Genomic DNA, 4,852 nt, shown 5'->3' with positions numbered 1-4,852 from the left:
GGAGTGTTCGAATCCAGGCTGTTTGGCTCCAAAGTCCATGCTCTCGCTTCTAAGTCATAATGAAATCTTCAAAGAACATAGCAGCATTTAGAGGTGAAAGTATAAATAACAGAATAAAGGACGAGACGAGTCCTGGACCAGATGATGGGAATCCTTCTGCCCTTTGTCAGAAGAGCTCCGTGGTTGGAAATGACTCAGTATTTAGAAGAACCTGGAATATGGCATTGAAACTTGTAAAATCTGCATGAAAGCTTCTCCAAGTTGGGCTTGAATTAGGGGACAGTCTAATTTTCATTGCTTAGTAGATGTTTTGTGTCCAATAAAAGAGTCTTCCTGCCTGGCCGCTGTGGCTCAGTGGTTGAGCATTGACCCATGCACCAGGAGGTCACCGGTTCAATTCCGGGTCGGGGCACATGCCCAGGTTGTGGGCCTGATCCCCCATGCAGGGCATGCAGGAGGTGGCCAACAGATGTTTTCTTTCATCAATGTCTCTATTTTTCTCTCTCTCTCTCCCTTCCTCTCTCTTTAAAATCAACAAAGAGAAATTATTATTTTTTTAAGTCTTAATGCTGCAGGACTTGGCCAACTCTTTTTCATTTACCATGAGATTTTCAAAAGGCAGCAACTGCTAAAACATGGTGAAGGAGATCTGTGATCTATATCAGTATGTTAAGCTGGCCACTGAAGGGGAGTTAGGTTTTTGATAGCTACAAATATATTCCAAGTAAGAGGAATTTCAGAAGAAAAGTCCGAAGGGGAGGAAACCTCAGGGTGTATTTCATGAGCACACATGAATTTCCTAGGGCTGCTGTAACAAATTCTCACAAACTGGAGAGCTTAAAATGAGAGAAATTGATTCTCTCACAGTTCTGCAGGCTAGAACTCCAAAATCAAGGTGTCAGCAGAGCTGTTTTACCTTTGAAGGCTCCAGGAAAGACTCCTTCTTTGCCTCAACTTAGCTTCTGGTTGCTATGGGCAACCCTTGGTGGTCTTTGGCTTACGGCCACATCACTCCAATTTCTGCCTCTACGTGGTCATATGGTAATTTCCCTGTTTGTGTGTCTGCTTCTCCTCTTTTCTTTTTTTTTCTTTTTTGCTACGTGCCCCTAGCAGGAACCGAACCTGGGACTCTCTGGTCCGCAAGCCAATGCTCCAACTGCTGAGCCAAACCTGCCAGGGCTGCTTCTCCTCTTTTCATAGGACACTTGTCATTGGAATTAGGACCCACTTCTAATCCAGCATGATCTCAGCTTAACTACATCTGCAAAAACTATTTCTAAATACGGTCACATTCATCAATACTGGGGGTTAGAACTTGAATGTATATTTGGGGGTAGGGGGTAAAATTTGGCTGTATGTCAGATGACTTGCTGACCTTTATTTAGTAAATATTGTTGACTGTCTTATGCACAGCACTGTGTTACTTGCTGTGGGAGGTAGCAGGATTCTTGCCTTAGGAATTTATGCTCTGGGGAGAAAAGCAAGATACCACCAGTAGATGACAATGCAGAATAAATAGAAGAGTGGAGCCCTGGCCCGGTAACTCAGTCGGATAGAGAGTCATCTCAATATGCTAAGGTTGTGGGTTCGATCCCCAGTCAGGGCACTTACATGAATCAACCAATAAGTGCATAAATAAGTGGAACAACAAATTGATGTTTCTGTCTTTCTCTAAAATAAATAAATTTTTAAAAAGAAGGATAGACTATAAAAGATGCAGGAAACATGCACGAGGAGGAGACATCTAGCCAGTATTATCTAAGACCATTAGAGGTGTTAGTGGAGAGGAAACCAGAGGCAAGAAAGTCACTCCAGAGGCTGTTAGACTAGCAGAGAGGAGAGTGTGAAGGCTGACTTGAACAGTCTCCTTGAACACCAGTTAAACATATTAACTAGTGCTTCTCTACAGAATGAAATATTTAGGAGCAGCTTTATATGACCTGAAGAGTAAAAGGTTAATGTGGCCCTGGCTGGTGTGGCTCAGCTGACTGAGCACTGTTCTGTGCACTGGAGGGCTGCAGGGTTGGTTTCCAGTTAGATGCATGTGGGAGGCAGCCGATTGATGTTTCTCTCTCTCCCTTTCTCTCTAAAATCAATAAACACATATATATATATTTCTAATCCTCACTCGAGGATATTTTTCCATTGATTTTTAGATAGAGGAGAGAGAGAGAGACAGAGGCAGAGACAGAGACATCGATGTGAGACATTGATTGGTTGCCTCCCACATGACCCCAACCAGGGCTAGCACCAAACCTGCAACCGAGGTACATGCCTTTGACTGGGAATCGAACCCAATTCTCTGGTCCATGGGCTGATGCTCTAACTGCTGAGCCAAACTGGCTAGGGCTAAAAACATATTAAAAAAAAAAAAAAAGTTAATGTGACTAAATGAAATGTACTATCCTGGGTTGGATCCTGGAAAAAAACAAGAATATTAGCAAAACGGTGTAATCCAATCAGTGGTTGCTGGAGACTAGGAGGAGCGGGTAATGGAGAATTAATGCTTAATGGGTAGGAATTTCCTTTTGGGTTGATTAAAATGTTCTGGAGCTAGATAGTGGTGATAGTTGTACAACACTTTGAAGGTACTGAATGTCACTAATGATAAAGTTTATGTTATGTGATAAAGTTTATGTTATGTGTATTTTATCACAATTCTTATAAGGCCATAAAAACACGTTAATTTGAAAATTGTGAAATCTCATGTTAATGTTTTAGTCTTGACAAACATACCATGATTACGTAAGATAGTAACATTAGGGGAAGCTGGGTGGAGAGTATATGGGAACTTCTCTGTAAATCTAAAATTATTCCACAATGAAAATCTTATTTTAAAAGGTTAATATGAGCCTTGGCTTGTTTGGCTCAGCGATTAGAGCATCAACCCGTGGACCAAAGTCATGGGTTCGATTCCAGTCAAGGGCACGTACCTAGGTTGCAGTTCAGTCCCTGGCCCTGGTCGAGGTCGTGTGGGAGGCAACCAGTCGATTGTCCCTCTCACGTTGATGCTTCTCTCTTTCATGCTCTCTCTCCCCCTCCCTCCCACTCTATTTGAAGATAAATGGAAAAATATCCTTGGGTGAGGATTTAAAAACATAAAAATAAAAAGTTAATATGAGAAAATGTATGACTCCAGTTTTTTTAGGCCAAGATCACATTGTGTGTGTCTTTGTGTTTCTGTGTACCTGCCTTTCATCTTTTAGGAATATAAGTCCTTTGAGGGCAAAGGTATGATGCGGTCTCTTGGATATTTTTTTCAGCTTTATTAAGGTATAATTGACAAATAAAAGCTTATATATACTTAATGTGTACAACATGTTGATTTGATATACCTACATATTGTCAGACGATGACCACAATCAGGTAACTGACACACCCATCACCTTACATAGTTACCATTGTGTGTGTGGTGAGAACAAGAAAGATCTACTCTATTAGCAAAATTCAAATATACAATACAGTATTAACTAGTCATCATATTGTACATTAGACTCCCAGAACTTATTCATTATATAATTAATTCACTGAAAAACATTGCTTCAGTCTCACCCCTCCCACCCCAAAGCCCCTGGGAACCGCTTGTTCTACTCTCTTCTTTGAGTTTTACTTTTTAGATTCCATATATATAATGGAATGCAGAAGTCACCCCACTGAGTTCCATTCTGACCCAGGTAGTGACCCAAGCCCCATGCCTTGGGCTGCCGGGTGGAGTGTGCACCCCATTTCTCTGACCACTGGGGCCTTCCCTTGCCTCCCTGTGGTCTCTTCCTCCAGGCTGCCCCCCATGGATATGCCATCCAGAACCATTCCAGCCTAGCCAAGAAGATGACCTGACCCTTCCACACTGCTCAAAGATGACCAGAATGTCCCTGAAATTGAGTAGGTTGATGAAGTTGTGAAAAAAACTCATCTTTGGAAATGGCTAACCAGAAGAAGCTAAAAATCAAGCAAGAGCTGTTGATGAACAAGGTCATGGCAAACCCTGAGGACACCAGCTCCCCCAAAGCTCGAATTGTTGCCTTGACCGTCAGGTCCACAATTATGAAGAACACAAGTGGAAACGTGGGAAGGACAAAGCCCATAGCACTATCTGCGGATGAGCAATGTCAGAGGAAACATGCTCAGAAACCTCCATAAGACCAGCTATAACGTTTTTGAGAAGATGTGCAAGGAGCTGGGGATTGAGGACACTTTTCCCCTCTGTAGTACCAGAAAGCCCATGGCCACCGGGTGACCAAGAAGGTTCTGTGCATGTGGGTTTCCCAGGAGGCTTTAAAGTTAAGAAGCAAGACAGGGCCTTAAAAGTCGCAGCAGCAGCAGCAGCAGCAGCAGCAGCAGCAGCAGCAGCCAGAAAACAAGGCCAGACGACCCAGAGAGCCCTTCCAAAGCCAGGTCAGAGGTAATGAAGGAAAAGTAATACATTTTATACAAGTTAAAAAACATTCCACATACAAATGAGATCAGATAGTGTTTGCATTCCTATGACTGACTTATTTCAGTTAGCATAATGTCCCCCAGATTCATCCACAACGTTGCAAATAGTAGGATTTCCATTTTTGGGGCTAAAAAAATATTCCACTGCTTGTAGATACCTAAATTTATTTATCCATTTATTTGCCATGAACACTTGGGTTGTTCCCATATCTTGCCTATTGTGAATATTAGTGCAATGAACACGGGGGTGCAGATATCTCCTCAAGATACTGATTTCATTCCCTCTGGAGGTATTATTCTTAAAATGCTAGTAGAATTATTAGATTTTAAACATTCAACAACTGAGTTCTGTTTTTCTGAAGAGCACTAAATAGAACAGGTCTTCAATTAAGGTCTCTGGCCACAGAAGAACTGG

General features: G+C 42.1%; 1 pseudogene; it reads left to right on the top strand.

Annotated features, from left to right (window-relative positions):
- Positions 1–3,352: 3,352 nt before the first annotated feature.
- On the top strand, positions 3,353–4,420 carry LOC118631108 (annotated as a pseudogene).
- The last annotated feature ends 432 nt before the right edge of the window (positions 4,421–4,852 follow it).

This window comes from Molossus molossus, unplaced genomic scaffold, assembly GCF_014108415.1.
Source record: "Molossus molossus isolate mMolMol1 unplaced genomic scaffold, mMolMol1.p scaffold_m16_p_15, whole genome shotgun sequence".
NCBI lineage: Eukaryota > Metazoa > Chordata > Mammalia > Chiroptera > Molossidae > Molossus > Molossus molossus.
The sequence above is the reverse complement of the archived record's forward strand: the minus strand, read 5'-3'. Positions and strand labels throughout refer to the sequence as shown.